Source organism: Lagenorhynchus albirostris, chromosome 18, assembly GCF_949774975.1.
Source record: "Lagenorhynchus albirostris chromosome 18, mLagAlb1.1, whole genome shotgun sequence".
In the NCBI taxonomy this organism is placed as follows: Eukaryota; Metazoa; Chordata; class Mammalia; order Artiodactyla; family Delphinidae; genus Lagenorhynchus; species Lagenorhynchus albirostris.
Window position 1 is genome coordinate 70,386,371 of NC_083112.1, and position 17,283 is coordinate 70,403,653.

The 17,283-nt window shown below is 40.9% G+C and overlaps 1 long non-coding RNA gene and 1 other non-coding gene across 2 annotated transcripts in view; both read right to left on the reverse strand.

The window, feature by feature from the left end:
- Window positions 1–17,283, reverse strand: part of LOC132508921 (uncharacterized) — a 78,084-nt gene that overhangs the window by 60,181 nt on the left and 620 nt on the right. The window contains exons 2-3 of the long non-coding RNA XR_009536821.1: window positions 7,281–7,360; window positions 6,129–6,220 (exon numbers count right to left, since the gene is read on the reverse strand). This is a non-coding gene — a long non-coding RNA (uncharacterized LOC132508921). The remainder of the gene's footprint in view (window positions 1–6,128; window positions 6,221–7,280; window positions 7,361–17,283) is intronic.
- LOC132509054 (U6 spliceosomal RNA) lies at window positions 13,460–13,563 on the reverse strand. The gene has a single exon (XR_009536874.1). It is a non-coding gene; the product is annotated as a U6 spliceosomal RNA (small nuclear RNA).

Below are 17,283 nucleotides of genomic sequence, written 5' to 3' on the forward strand. Positions count from 1 at the left end.
ACATATATTTTTCATAATATATGGCTAAAGAAGATGTGGTACATACATACAAAGGAATATTATTCAGCCATAAAAAAGAATCAAATAATGCCATCTGCAGCAACATGGATGGACCTAGAGATTATCACATGAAGTGAAGTAAGCTAGACAGAGAAAGACAAATATCATATAACTTATGTGTGGAATCTAAAAAAAATTGATACAAATGAACTTATACACAAAACAGAAACAGACTCACAGACATAGAAAACAAACTTATGGTTACCAAAGGGGAAAGTGGGCGAGGGGAGGGATAAATTAGGAGTTTGGGATTAACATATACACACTACTATATATAAAATAGATAACCAACAAGGACCTACAGCATAGCACAGGGAACTATACTCAATATTTTATAATAACCTATAAGGGAAAAGAATCTGAAAAACTATATATATATATATATATATTTGAGATTAACAGAAAACAGATGGGTGCTTATGAGGAGGGGGCACAGATGGGCTCCAACAAGCCTGGAAGCGAAGGTAAATTGATTTTAGGACAGATGTACGGGTGGTAACGACGGAGCCAAGACAGTCAGAAGCAACAGCTGAGGACTCTCTAGGGAAAAAGCCCAAAATGAGTTTAAGAAAAAATCAGAACGTTTAAAGGGGTAGCTTAAGAACTCACTGGTCCTAACACGGTTATTTGATCCGAACTTCATCTTCATCTGACGGACAGTACCGACAAAGAATACAGCATTGGATGTGTTCTTATACTTAAATTAGTAAATTATCTTTGCCTTGTTGCATGAAGGATTTCACAGTGGTGATAATGCAGGTATCCATGCCAAACAGACATGATGTCTTAAGCTCCATCTTTCTGAGCCTCATAAAGATGTGTAATGTATCTTACATAGTTATTTATGGAAATGTCTAACATAGTATTAGACTTACACCTGGCCTTCAATAAATGTTCTTTGTTTTTTGGTTTACAGTAGAAGTTCAGATTATGAATAAAAAGTTAAAATCAGAATGAAAGAAATTTTAATTTAGAAAAGTCTTTGAATACCAGGGGGAAGTTGAATACAGATGTGGAAACCATTGGGTTGTAGTGGACACAATGATACACCATCAAGATCCCACTTCAGTGAAGAACTGGGGCCCAGCTGCTGGCAGTGATGTCACAGGCAGCCTACACATGTCAGCTCTTCAGGAGCAGTCAGCACCGTAGGTGAATGGTCAAAGTCAGGGAGGATGCACAGGAAACCAGAAAGAATAGGTATAGAGGAAGGGTAGTGACCAAAAAGACCCATAGCCTCTGACCACAGCTACTTCAGACAACAATGAGTTTGTGAGATAATGGGATCCGATGGGGTTTCCTTCGGACTTTTGACTGCCTGCCCCCAAAATCCAAATTACCCAGCCCTCTCTGACAGTAAAATCCAAAAGACTTTGGACTTGATACTGGAGAGAGCTAAAGGACAGCCTTTCTCTAGGGGCTGACACCATGAGATGTAAAACTCAAGAATTCAGCGTCCGTGTGTCCCACTAAGTGAAGGAAGTGTATGAAATGAGAGACTGAAGCCAACATACTGAGTAAAGCAGGGTCAAGAACTGGAAAAAGGCCCCTGGTGGCATGTGTGTCCCTGGTTCCAGTGGGTCCTCAGGCTCTGCTGCATCTTTTCTTTTCCAGAGTTGTGTATGGGCCTGAAGCTCTCAACTAACCAGTAGAAAACCATTGCATGTTTACCCTAACAGATTTCCTAAGTAACCCAGAATCCTGTTGTGCACACCTCCATAAACAGAGGCATAGCCTGGGGTATCTCCCATGGTTGTGACACCCGCAGGGTGGCTGAGGAAATCAGGAATGGCCAAAGGCACTGCCCACTGCAAAGGCTGTTTGTGCCCTAGCGCAGCCACACCAGCCAAGGTAACCTTCCTCTGCCGGCTTCTTCCCACAGACCCCAGCCACTGCTTCCCCTCTTCCTGACACACTCTCCTTCCCCTACCGAAATCATCTGCTTCTGGGCCTGGTTACTGCTGCAAATGGTCCCCACATCTCAACTCTAATAAGTGTGACACTCATCCCGATATTGAGGGAACATAGCTTCTCAAAAGGGGGAAATCATAACTGCCCCAAATCTGGCAGAAGTGCATGGAATCACCCACCACACTATGAAATGTAAGTCACAGTTCTATGTCAATGAGTATTTTCTCATGATAGCAAACAAACAAAAATAGAGGACTCTCAGAGCTGTCCTGGAGACATTCCATGGTCAAGATATTCATTATTCCGACACAATTATTTTAGCCACCATTTACACCTACAATGTCACCAGTTACCAGCTCATGGGCACACGGAATAGCCCTCATCTAGCACGAAACTCCAGCATTGCTACTGCAGATACCAATTAGGAGTGAATTCTCATCTATCACTAAAGCATCAAAACATGACCTGTCAATGTTCCCTTATCACAACAGGGTTACACATGCTAACTAAATGAGGGAATTAGTTACTTTATGAATACATGAAGAGCTTGGATTACCTTCCATTGTTTAGAAGTAAACTTTCAGCTTATTGTCAAAAACGAGCTATGAAAATCCTCCTTTTGGGTTCAACTTTGTTAGCTTATTTTTGGCTTATGGTAGAAGGTGATTTTTCTGCTGAACTAATGTACCCATGTGTCCTCATGATTTCTATCTCAGCGGTAAATTTTTTCAGATGTTTAGGTAAAACACTCTCCTCTCTGATCATTTCGCATTTTAATTAAAACAATGACTATTTTTAGCTAGCAAAAACACATCCTCGGGCTTCCCTGGTGACGCAGTGGTTGGGAGTCCGCCTGCCGATGCAGGGGACACGGGTTTGTGCCCCGGTCCGGGAAGATCCCACATGCCGCGGAGCAGCTGGGCCTGTGAGCCATGGCCGCTGAGCCTGCGCTTCTGGAGCCTGTGCTCCGCAATGGGAGAGGCCACAACAGTGAGAGGCCCGCATAACGCAAAAAAAAAAAAAAAAAAAAAAAAGAAAAAAAACCCACATCCTCACCTTTGTATTTAAAGTCCCTGGATCCTCCAGAAATAGATTGTAAATGTGAAATACTTTACTAAAAAAAGAGAAGTAAGAAGCGTCTAGTTTTGGAGTGTACATGTTCCAATAAACTGATTTAATGCCAAAGTGAAGACATTTTTAGCATGCTCTCCCAGCTGAATCCAAACAGACACCTTCCCATTTGAGGGGGTGGCACAGGGAATCGTCTGAGCAGTCGTCGCGTATGTATGCTCAACAGAATTCATCATAAGCAATGGGAAACTGCATTCTGGTAGGGAATTTACGATATTAGATTGTTTCCTTAGGGAGATTCATACTTAGAAATACAGGGCTGGCTTGTTTTCTCAAAATTTCCATTTCTCCAGTCGGAATGGTGGGCTGCAAAGACGGCATCCATAATGCTAGTCCTAGAAACCATTAATCCTAAATATCTATGAAGCACCTATTGTGCGCAAGACACTTTGCTCAGAAAACCTAAGAGGCTATTATATCAAAGACTTCTTGCAAGTCACCCAGCTCTTAAGGCAGTGCCTAGCTTTGCCTAGCAGCCAGGAAGAGTCTGGCACCACCACCCCAGGTTGGGGGCCTTCCTCAATCCTCAACTAAGGAGGTTGTATATCCTGGGGAATTCACTGAGATGTCAAATTTGGGGGAGAGGGAGGGCAGTCCCTCAGCGATGAAGGGCAGTAGAAGACGGAAAAGACACAGGAACTGTGGATGACAGTCTACAAAGGAGCATGTGCCAAAGCTCCACATGCAAGTTTCACTGCAGGGTCACCCTTCTGTGGTTCCAGGATGGTTCGTCCAGCTGTTCCTGACACTGAGCGCCTCCCCTCTGCTCAGGCGTGTGGGTACCACACGGCAGCGTTCTCATGATGGCTGGCCTCCCATCTAGGTCAGTCATCCCCATCACCAAACTTGTGAAATACTAAAATGAAAAGAGAGTTGCTCTGTCTCCTGCTTTCATGACTTCTCCCCCATCTCTCAGCCCCTAACTCTCACCTATATACCTGCTTTACAAGCGTCGGAGTGTCTTATTTTCAAAAGGAATAAAGTCCGTGCAAATAACACTTTTCCAGCCTATTTGCTGTATCAGAAAAAAGCACCTCCTCCAATCTGCACTCCCATTGAGCCTTGGAGCTAATTTCGCCAGAAATATTACCCATTCCTTTTTCTTTGACAGTCGTGCAAGGGAATCATTATACACATGGCATATATATTTTTCAGTCTAAAGATATAAGCAGTCTTCATAGTAGGGAATGGTTACTGTAGAGGCATGGCTGCCTCTATTCCATGATACTCAACCACTGAGTCTGTTGAGATGGTGTATTGAAAGCCCTTTCTAAACTGAACATTTTATTTGATTTGCATTTCCAGGGGGCTTTTCAATGCCAAATCTGTGAAGTATCTGTCGACTGGCAGAATAAATACAATGTGAGTAGTGACTTTTGAGGAAATTGTAAACAGGTTAATATAGAAATTAAATTAAGGCAAACCCCATGGCTGGCTGTGAAGTGGAATTAGAGTGCAGGCATAGATAGCAAAACTGACATTCTTCTGCTGCTGTCTTTGGCTGATAACAGGGAAAGGATGCTAAAAGAGACCTGCTGCAGACAGGATTGGAGGGAGTGGGCGGAAGACAAGCTGGCTTTGCTACAGCCAGAGCTGGAGACCAGGACATGACAGCCAGAGGTGGAGATGGAAACCAACCAACAGAATCCACGATGTTTTGGGGGGTGAGGGTGCCCTGGGAGGACTCAGCAAAGAGCCATAGATGGGATGGTTCACTTTACCAGCAAAAAAATTGTGGATCATATAAATATTCATGAGAAATCGTGAAGAAAATATTGGCAGAGGCAATATTTGAGGATAACAATGCAAGATAGGGAAACCAGATTTTCAGTTACAGAAAAGGATTCCACGTTAGTCACATGGAGCATTTCTAACAGAAAGTCAGAGTCACATGGAAGCCAAGGGACTAGCTCAAACCCTAAATCCCTTTTTAGGATAAAATTTATAGAGTGATTTTACTTGAAGCTGAAATGCAATTATATTAAATATAGCTCTTTGTTTTACAGTAAGCTAGGGCTTAGCACCAAATCTCTGCTCCTGTAGAAATGATTTATCTAACTGAATGAATTAAATTGTAGTTCTCAGTTTCAAAACGTAGAGTTTATGGGTTTTCAAAAGGTCAGAGAGGCCATATTGAGGTCAAAAGCCTAAACCTATTACCCCTCACTTTCCCCTCACTCTTAGTTGATGATGCTATGCTGTATATCATCTGCTCTGGTGATGCTTTCCAGAGACTTCCAAAGAAAGATCTCTTTAAGTCTATTAATTCACTTTTAATAGCTACATGAAGTCAGTTCATTGAAAACAGTTAAAGGAGGGTAAATAAGGAACTTGCTTTTCTTTCTTTTAATTGACATATAATATTGTGTAACTTTAAGGTGTACAACCTGTTGATTTGAGACACTTAAATCTTGCAAAATGATTACTACCTTAGCTTTGGCTAACATCTTTATCATGTCACATAATTACTGTTTTGTTTTGGTGGTGAGAACACTTAAAATGTTCTCTCTCAGCAACTTTCAAGTATGTACTATATGGTATTATTAACTATAATCTATTATAATCAATATTATAAAATATATATTTACTATTATCAACTCATTTTTCTTAAATAAAAAAGTCTTGGCTAACTTGAGCATCTGGGAAGCTATCAATTGAGAGCAATAAAGATTGATCAACCTTAACGCCTACAGACTTGGAAATACTTTAGTGTAGGAGTTGAAGAATATGGCTAACTAATGAGCTCACAAGCCCAAATATAACTGGTGAACCAGAGACGTCTACAGGCTCTTCCTTGTTGGGAACACTGCTCAGCTCCTAGCTCCTTAAGGGAAATCAAAATTTATGATCCACCATATCTGGTCTATCAGGTCGATTTTTAGTTGTGGTGATTGATGGTCCAGATAACATGAATAGGTTTTACAAGTGAATATATAAATACATCTGTGAGATTTAAGGGCTTTGCTTGCCATCAGATTTAGAGAGGGAATAAAAGGAAATCATCAGATCAAATTCTCAATACTCACATATCAATTCAAGACTAAGTTTTGGGTTGTTGGCTGCAAAAGTGATCAACAGGCACTTCGTCCGCTTTATTTTGTGTTGAGAAGCTCGGCAACTTCAGAAACCAAAACAAAAGAAGCCAGTTAACCTTTTTAGGTGCCCATTTTTATCTTAGAAAAGACCCCTGTATTATTTTCCATGACTGAGAATTAGGAGTATATGTCTTTTGCTTAAAAGTATCACTGTATGGGGACTTCCCTGGCTTTCCAGTGGTTAAGACTTCGCCTTCCAATGCAGGGGGTACGGGTTCAATCCCTGGTAGGGGAGCTAAGAGCTCACATGCCTCATGGCCAAAAAACAAAAACAGAAAACAGAAGCAATATTGTAACAAATTCAATAAAGACTTTAAAAATGGTCCACATCAAAAAAAAATCTTTAAAAAGTATCACCGTATGACAAGAATTTCATGCATCTGGATATTCATTTAGTAAGATGTTAGTGGCCTTGGCTGTAAGAAGGTTTTGCTTTAAGCACATTCTGAAAGGTTGAATAAATGAGAATAAATAGTGCACCCATAGTCATTCAATTTGGGACATTTAGGTGGGAGATTCTCAGCCTGACAGTCTTAACATAAGTTGTCCTGATCATGCATGTGGTTTGTCTCAAGTTAATTCTTGCTACTTACAAAGTGCCCCTTTTGTGGTAATCAGGGGCCGTTTGAAAGGTGCGGGTTTTCTTATCTTGACACTGGATCCAAGTGGCTAGTCCTTGAGCTTTATACACAGGAGGGAATTCATGATTTTTCCTATAATGGTGATCCTCACTCGCACCTACAAGCTTCCCTGAGTGAGAAAGTGAACAGTGGAACTGGGGAACTCTCTGTATCCTGGACCCTAATTTAGCAGGAAATTTAGCATCTTTACTACTGACTCTGAATAGTTGTGTTGAATACAAATTGCTGTAATGCATTATTTTTACCAAAATAAAAGAGGGAACAGCTTTTGTGAAAATCTGGGTATGCCTACGGCAGTTGTCTCAAATTTTAACTTCATACTTTAAACGGAAAAAGGTGAGGGGGCGGGGCTTAGGGTCTATCACTTTAGATGAATTCAAATGGCTACATTCAAAGGCTTAGATGAAAGATAAGCAGAAGCCCTTGTAGCCCAAAGACCTACCTTGGACAGCTCCTGATCCACGTATACCCACATTTTTCATTTGACTTTTTCTGCGACGTACACAGTTCCACTGTATCTTTCTAAAAGAGAATGAGTCAATTACAAGCAAAGAACATTGCAAGTTTACATGGTTTGTTTGTTTATATGCTTGGCATAACTTCTTAGTTCTCTCTATTTTTCCTGCATTCCCTATACTTTTTGTCCTCTAGCACCTAGCAGACCAGCATCTTTAGGGTTGTAGTCTGCTGAGATTGATTTACCACAGTTCACTCACTGGAACAAAATCACAATTTACCGAGCCCCGTGGGATCGTCTGGACAACACACCAGCTTGTAAAGGCAAATTCCAACCAGAAGGCGGCACTATTACAAAGCCAATGCTGAGTGAAAAAAACCTAAATGAATTGCTTTTGATAAAGAACATTTTCCAGGGTTTACACACACACACACACACACACACACACACACAGAGAGATATTGAATGAAATTTTATGTGAATAAAAGAATTGAGAAATTTTTACTCCTGTTAAGAATAATTATAATGGAATTATAATCGTATTTTAAGCTTGTGACCACAGCAGCATACTTTCCTACAATGTGTAGATTTGCAATTCACTTTCTTCTATAGCCAGTTTTCAGTTGTAAATATTACAACCATTTAATTACTTAGAAACTATTTAAATGTTCAGAAATTGGGAATGTTTCAAAAAATTTTGGTATATCCATTGAACTATATACAAATCATGTTTATAAAATAAGTTTTTAAACTCTGAAAATGAGAACAATATAATGCTAAATGAAAAGTTTGTACATGACATTCTAATCCACAGAAAAAGTCTAATTTTGGCTGTTGGTCTCTATTTCAGAGCAGTGGAATTACAGAGCTTTTAATTATAATCAAAAGTGCAATGAGGTATCACCTCACACCTGTGAGGATGACTACTATAAGAAAAAACACGGTAAGTGTTGGCAAGGATGTGGGGAAATAGAAGCCCTTGTACACTCTTGATGGGAATGTTTGACGATGCAGCTGCTATGGAAGACAGTATGAAGTTCACTCAAAAATTAAAAACAGAACTACCAAATGCTCCAGCAATCCCACTTCTGGATATATACTGGAAGAATCAAAATCAGGATCTTGAAGAGATATCTGCACCCCCATGTTCACTGCAGCATTACTCATAATAGCCAGGATATGGAAACAATCCAAATGTCCATCAACAGATGAATGGATAAAGAAAAGGTAGTACATACATACAATAGAATATTATTCAGCCTTTAAAAAAAGAAGGGAATTACCATTTTCAACAACAGGGATGGAACTGGAAGGGATGCTAAGTGAAGTACATCCCTCAGAAGGACCAACAGTGCCTGAGTTCTCTCATAGGAGGCACTTAAATGTCAAAGGTATAGAAGTAGACAATAGAACGGTGGCTCCCAGGGTGGGCGAGGGGAGGATGTGAGGTGGTGTTGTTCAAGGGGTATAAAGTTACAGTTATACAAGGTGAGTTCCAGACATCTGCTGTACACCAGCAGATATAGTTAACAATAAGGTACTGGTACTTGTAAGTTTGTGAAGAGGGTAGATCTCATGTTAAGTGTTCTTACCCTCCCCCCACCCCACCCTCACACACAAAGTGATATTTATAAGTTGTCCTCCAGTTGTCATTCTTTTGTTAAGGGAAAAAAAAAATAGTTCTACGAAATTGGAGATGTATTTATTACAGTTAAAAAAACCCATTAAGTTCTAGAAACAGTAAAATCATATCTGCCCATGTTATGTTTCACCACTAATGGAGTAAATTGTTTGATCTATTTACCTCAAGGAAACAGGCTTATAAGGTCTCTGTACTACATGCCTAAGTTGATTTTTAAAAACGATTTCTTGCAAACTGAATAATCCTTTAAAAAAAAATCAATTTGCCTGCTCTACGGAAGTCTTAACTTTAGATAGTGGGATCCAAATGATATGACCAGCCTCAGCGCATTGAATCGCTGCTGCATCCCAGCCACGATATAATAATAGCAATTACTTATTGCCACTGTGGAAGGTACCTTTTCTCATTTAACTCTGACGAAACCCTCAGACTTGTAGTTGAGGACGCTGAGGCTTTGTTAAAGATTGCGAGGCGAATTAGTGACAGACCCAGTCCCAGAGGCAAGAACCCTTAACTTCTAAGTGCTTTTACTCGCATATTCTCTGCCTCTCTCTCCATCAAGTCAGGATACTCAGGATCATCACCAGTATTAGGCTTTCACTGGAATCCAAAGCCTAACATGTTTTTCTGGCACTCCAAGTTCACGCAGGTGGATGGGACTTAGGAAATCCCACGCAGGTACTGCAAGTAGAAACAGCCACAGTGGCTGGGCAGATCCCGGCCTGTGCCCATCTCGTGGAGAGTCCCACAGTGCTGAGATGCTTCCTACAGTGAAACCACAGAGGGCAGGAACTACCTGGGGACAATTCCTGCATTGTACAATTTAATTCATGTCTGTCCACATAAGTGTGATTTACTGTCACGGAATTCAGTGGGAGTATGTGTTTGCTAACTAATACACATCAGGAATGGGTGAAACAAAATAAGCACCATATGCTCTGTTCTAGGTAAAGCTCTTTTGATTAAGGAAGAGAAAATTCCAAAGCTTATCAAATAAGAATGTTTAATATAAGGATACGGAGGGATCACGAATCAAACCAAAAGCAGCAGCTCGGTGCGCCGGGGCTTGTCTGAGAATAGAGCGGTTCTGGATTAAAGAGGGCTCTCAGTCCCCCAGCAGCGGGCCCCGAGGATCCAGCTTTCAAGAACCTCACTCAAACGCTCCATCACACACTACATGCTCATGGGCTCTTTCATCTGCCTCAGGATAAGAACCACTCCTGGTCCCATCACCTACGGCCAGAAAGGAGGTGGGGTATATCCTTCCTGCCCACTTAGCAGGGACTGGGGGCTGAAGTCCTCCAAGGATAGGAGTGAGACTTCTATAGTTATGCATGGAAATTTGACTTTGTCAGAACTAAAGGAACTGAAGATTTTTTTAAATTTTTTTTATTGGAGTAGAGTTGCTTTACAATGTTGTGTTAGTTTCTACTGTACAGCAGAGTGAATCAGCTATACGTATACGTATATCCCCTCCTTTTTGGATTTCCTTCCCATTTAGGTCACCACAGAACATTGAGTAGTTCCCTGCGCTATACAGCAGGTTCTCATTAGTTATCTATTTTATACATAGTAGTATATATGTCAGTCCCAATCTCCCAATTCATCCCACCCCCCTTGAAGATTTTTATGGCCTGAAACGTTTACATTTTAGAAACAATTGTACTGGCAAGGAAGTACCCATTTCCAATTTCAAAAACAAGAGATTTAAAAACTAACTTACTTGGGACTTCCCTGGTGGCGCAGTGGTTAAGAATCTGCCTGCCAATGCAAGGGACATGGGTTCGAGCCCTGGTCCAGGAAGATCCCACATGCCGTGAAGCAACTAAGCTCGTGTGGCACAACTACTGAGCCTGCGCTCTAGAGCCCGCAAGCCGCAACTAGAGAAAGAAGAAGCCACCGCAATGAGAAGAAGCCCACGCACCGCAATGAAGAGTAGCCCCTGCTCGCCACAACTAGAGAAAGCCCGCATGCAGCAACAAGGACCCAAGGCAGCCAAAAATAAAAAATAAAACTAACTCACATGTTAAATAAATAATGACACAAGCAAAGGAATAGTATGAAGCTATTAAGAAGAAAGAGAAATAATTCTCTGTACTAATATTCATCAGGAAATAGTGTAAAATGAAAAAAAAACCAAGGCACAGGACAGTGCAGTATGTTACCATTTATATAAAAAAGGAGAGAGGAATCATATATTTTTTCACACACATTTACACATTTATGTATGCATACATACATATGTATACAGAGTCATAGAGTATATGTACACATACATACACACATACATACACACATATTCTTTCTATGCATGCAACATTTCTGCAAAGATACACAATACAAAGAAGTCTAGAGAATTTTACACTCTTCAAGTTGAGATGTTTCTTGGGCATTCCTATTTATCCATGGTAGTAGAAACCATAAGGTTACTCTAGCTTTCTATTATTTTCTTTTCTCACTTATCAGAACCAAAAAAAAAAAAAATAGAGCCTGAGAGACAATGCAATCAGTAATAACCAAATAGTGTGCATACTTGAAGATTCAATTAGGCTAATACACAAAGGTTGAGAACTTATTCTGTATTAGAAGCCATGTAAGAAGCAATTGGCTATTTCAGAACAATTCTTTACCCAAGGAGGACCTGGTGTAGTTTAACTATTTATCGAGCACTCCTGTGCTAGGTGGTATGTAGTTGGAGGGATAGAACCATCTGAGCTTAGCAGTCATAATCTACCCCTTCTATTTCTTTTTTTTTTAACTTTTTATTTTATATCGGAGTATCGTTGACTAACAACGTTGTGTGAGTTTCAGGTGTACAGCAAAGTGATTCAGTTATACATATATCTATTCTTTTTCAAATTCTTTTCCCATCTGGATTATTACAGAGTACTGAGCAGAGTTCCCTGTGCTATACAGTAGGTCCTTGTTGGTTATCCATTTTAAATATAGCAGTGTGTACCTGTCAATCCCAAACTCCCTAACTGAATGTTCTATTTCCGAACCCTAAGATGTATTTCTAGCTCCCCTGAGACGACCTGGAGTATTTGCCATCCTGTACCTCCCCCTAGGTGGCCATCCAGGAATAGGTGTCCTCACTGTCTGGCTGGCAGTTCATATGGGATGCTGACCTTGGGAGACAGGAGCACCTCTGTTTGGGGTTTCACATAACCAATCTTTCACTACAGTGAAAACGTCTTGAACGTCAATGAGGTTCTGGTAGTAATTAAGACACTTCAAATATCCCAGTTATTGTTCCCTTGGGCCCACGATAGAACTGCGTTTCTCTTCCCCCTTGAACGTGGCCATGACCCTGGGATTTGCCGTAGCCGGTGGTGTGTGAGCAGAGTGACGGAAGCTTTAAGATCAAGTGCACGTTTCCCCATGTTCTCATTTTCCTGCTGTGGTGACCAGGAACATTCCAGAGACTGCCAGCTCTTCCAGCCTGACTCCAAGATTGGGTGGAACTTGGAGCAGAGCCCGCCGTGGAGCTGGAGTGGAGACGGAGCACGGCTGAAAACTGTCTTTATACCACTGAAATGTGGGCTTTCATGCTGCCACAGCAGAGCCTGGACTGACAGGTGTTCGGCAATCGGTGTTTTACTGAAGATGGCAGTGAACGCAGCTGGGGAAGGCTGCAGAGAGGGGCACGGACTTGCGCCTGTGGCCACCCACGGCTGAGCCCCTCATCTGCTTGTGCTTTGCGTGGAGGGCAGCCTCTCTGCCTAAGCCCCATCCACCACATTTTTCATGTGTCTGTAAGTCTACCAGCTCCAATGTCCTCTGGAAGCCAATGGATTTGCTATTCTGCCCACTTTCTACGGATTCTGTAGAAGGAAGGGATGGCCTCTGCTCCTAAGGAAAGCTGGTCAGAGCTGTCAGGAAGGAAGAAAGGGCAGCTCTGGTCCCACAGACGAGAGGAAAGCGGTGAGAGACTTCTACTGTGGCTTGGGAGGCACCTATCTTTGCTATGTGAAAAATTCACACTTCTCCTATTTATATAACATTGACTCTATTTCTCGTGAACTGACAACCCTAGCCTTAGTATGCTAAGCGCACATGACCTTTCTCTGCCCTGGGGGATATTTTGAAACTTTTTTAATATTAACTGACCATAAAACGTGCTGTTTTGAAATTGATTCAAATCCCTCCCCCACCCCCCATAGCTACCAAAGAAGTTCCATTAACTCTTTGCGATGCAAACAAGGAAACAGAGGTCCAGAGAGGTTCACTGCCTTGTTTAAAAATGACAAACCAAGAGAACTAGGACTAAAGCTCAGATCTCCGGATTTCTAAAGCCAGCTCTCATCCACCTGCCAGTACCAACTTTTGCAATGGTTAGACATGAATGGCCATCTGACAAGGCCCACCTCACTGGCTCATGACCTTCACTTTTTTATTTTTATTTTTTTATTGGAGTATAGTTGCTTTACAAAGTTGTGTTAGTTTCTGCTGTACAGCAAAGTGAATCAGCTATACGTATACATATGTCCCCTCTTTTTTGGATTTCCTTCCCATTTAGGTAAAAAATATGGAACACTTCAAGAATTTGTGTGTCATCCTTGCACAGGGGCCGTGCTAACCTTCTCTGTATCATTCCAATTTTAGTTTGTGTGCTGAAGTGAGCACTGGCCTTCACTTTTCTAATTTTTCAGGATTTTCTCCCCACTTCCCTTTGCCCTGAAAGGCAAGGCTGTCCTAAACATTAGGCTCAAGTTTCTGAGTTTACATCCACTCCAGAAATTCTTCACCACACTGTTAACCCTCTTTTGCCGATGAGTATACTTTTTCATGTGTTGTCCAGTTTTTCTGATTACTGTCAGCAGGAGTCTTGGTCCAAATTGCCTAGTTTATCATTTTATTATTGAAGGTTCAAGGACCTGGAACTGTGTTATAATGCTTAATTTAGTTTGGAGGTAGAAAGAACAGAAAGTGAGAGGATAGCAAGCATAATCTAAAGTATTTAGAATCATGTAAGTCTTAAGGCTAAATGGATATATTATAGATATATATATGTTGGCAAAGTGGCTATTCGGTACAATTAACAAATCTTTTGAATTAAGAGGCATCTTTTGAAAGGCCTTTCTATGTGTATAGAATTTCCCACATTATCAGTCCTGCCTACCCATGCAAGAAGTCAGAAGTTAATCTCCCAGCCTCTTTTACAGCTAAACGCAGGCATGTGATTTAAGCTTTGCTAAATACCTTTGTCCATCTGGCTTTGCACTGGAGAATGTCTAGGAAGCAGGCATATTCGATAGGAATGGTAATAACGGCCTTGGCCTCCAGGGGGAAGCAGTGGTGAAGTTTGAAGCACCTGAATCTCAGTTTGGTGTGAGCTAGTTTAGTCCGGGTCCTCCGACAAGCAAGTGCCAAGACTGGCTTAAAGAAGCAAGGATTCTATCGGGGGAAATGCCTCTGTAAGGTAAAATAGTGAAGGGTTCACCAAAGGCTGGGAGGGCCATCAGGCCGCGAGGCAAGTTAGACCCTGAGAAAAGAAGAGAAAAGCAAAGGGGAGTCTTGGCAAAGCCGGAGGGGAGTCTGCCAGCCCAAATCTGCTGTCACGGAAGTACCTCATCTCCCAGGAACGGCCCAGCCCTAGCGTTCCTACTTCCCTCCATCACCGCCTGGGAGCCGCCACGGGAGGAGTGGCCTCGCTGCTAACGCTGCGCAGGATTTCTACGCCCGGCATCTGGGACACGATGACGCTTTCACAATCTCTGCGCAGTTTCGGATACTTGATTAAAGAATATTCTCTAAATGATACGGTGCCGCAATAGCTACAAAAAAAGTGACTCATGGGAAGCGATACCTTTGCCCACACCTCTGCACTGGCGCGCAGCCTCCCACCCGGCAGGTGACGGGGAAGGGAGGTGGCGCTCGGGAACACCCTGCTCTGCCCTTCCCGCTCCGAACAGTGCTGTGTGGGAGGGTGCCTGCGTCCAGCCTGTTACTTTACCCCACATAGGATGCCCCGGTCCGCTGACCCCGTTGTGTCCTGACACCCCTTCCTCCCCCTCCTCCCCATTCCTAAGCCCTAGTTGTATTTATCTGTATCTTCATTGTTTTCTTCTTAAAGCCAATGAACTGTCAAACTGTTTGTCAAGTTGCACAAACGGACTTGGCATTGAGAGCGTTCCCTTAGCTGGCAATGTCATTAAATCCAGAGAGGAGGAGGTGTAAACGCAGAATGTGGAGAATACTGTGGCTTGAAGACAAAGAGTAAACGACTTCTTATTGACTTAAAGTGATTTCGGGGGTTTTATAAAACAGTGGTCTTCAAACTGTGATTTAAAGCCATGGATAATTTCAATATGATCAATTTCCAGAGGCTTACATGTCCTATCTACTCTTTTCCAAACTTATCTGCTTGAAGACGTGCCTGTGATGGGAGGACATATCGCCTCCCCTTCGCACCTGTTTCACAGCTGGGTCTCCAGCTTCCTAGAAAAAGGCATCTTACTATCGTGCATCACCTTCAGGTGAAATAGCTTCTTGGACATCAAATAAAGGGACGATTTGAAAAACTGTCAGCAAAACCTTTCATCAAAGCCCTGAAACATGCCTCTCATGCATCTTTTTAAGAACTGCATTTTCAATAAAAATTTTTTTTGTTCTGTAATTTTTTCTTAATCAAATATTTATCAAAGCTTAAGATTTATTTATGTCCTTTTGATCAACTTTCCAGTAATTGAAAGATAATCCAAAAGGAAAATTTTAACACTTTGATCCCAGGAAAAAATTTTAAATTAAATATTAACATACATATTTTTGTTGCAGATAATAATAAATGATCAATAGGACTTTCCATCATAGATGTAAATTACATTAGGATAAAATTCTGTGTAGAATGTTAATAAAATTTCAAGAAGAAATAGTGATGTCAAATATCTGATTTTAAATGGAATAAGTTCAGGTATATAAATAGAATGGCAGATATCAAAGAGTAACATTCAACTGGCTATATTTAAATGAATGATGTAGAGGTTTCATTAAAGAATGTCAATATTTATAAAATGCCAGATATCACATCCTTTATAATTTCTTGAACGTATGATGACAAATTTCAAAAGTTATATTAAAACTATACAAGAGGGTACGTAATTTTTCTAAAACATTTTTATGGGAGACGTAAGAAAAAAAAATTTTTTTTTAAAGAACATTGTTATAGGAGTCTAATAAAAAGTCTGCCACTTTGGTTTCACAATGAACAGTTCATTCACCATCCATTCACTGGGTGACACTCTGGTCGGAGAGCACAACAGGTGTGGTAGAAAATACTGGGGGCAGACTATGAGAACAGAAATCCAGCTTTTTCACTAACTCCATTTCATAACCCGTGGCAGCCAGTAAACCTGTCTACCTTTGCTCCTCATTTGTAAAATGAAGCAACTGGACTACTGGTTCCTTTGAAACTGAAAGCTATTCCATTCTGTCACTACATGTTCTATTTGGATATCTTCTGTATGTCTTTTCTTTACCATTAATTTTAAGCCCTTTTCTAGAGGTAACATAAACACAGTTGGGAGTAGGAAAGAAAACATTAACTATTCTCCATTTCCTCTCCACTAAAGAGAACATGCTTCTCTAAGATTTATGGAATAGAAGAAATGGACAAGTAATCAATTCAAAGAAATTGCACAGCCATTACAGTAATTTTTGAGATTTAGTGGAGAATCTCCCAATCCTATGGATTGGAAACTGGTGTACATAGAATTTCCCTTTACACCAAGCATTCTTAACCTGGAGTCCATAATAGAATCTGATGGGGTTCAAAAACTTGAGTAGGAAAAAAAAAATACATCCTTACTTCCACTAACCTTTTAATTAAATATTTCCTTCAATTATAGATGTAGGTAATAACCAGAGTGGTATCAGCTGTTACTGTTTGTTACTGTTTCACCAATAAAAATGTTTATCACAGTACGTTACAGGTGTGTCAAAATACTATTTATGCTCTTTACTATTTTGAAATTATGGGAGCTTATTAGATTTGGTGCTAGCTCCTGTTATTTCATGCACAGAAGCATACATATAATTATATGTATAAAACTTGCTATATAATAAAGTTGGTTTTCATATTTTGATAACTATTTCAACATAATTTCCGGAGTAATTCTATATATTAAATTTTATGAGTTTAAAATTGTTCTGAGGTGTCCATAAGCCCAGCCAGATTGCCAAAGGGGTCGCTGGCACATCCACACAAAACACTAAGATTACCCTGGCAAGAATACGGACAGAAAGATCATTAAGGGCCACTAGTGCAGCACGGAGCAATTGATAGTCGCCACTGTTAATCTGAAAAACTGCAAATTTTGGCTCGATAATTGAGTGGAGAACCTTCAG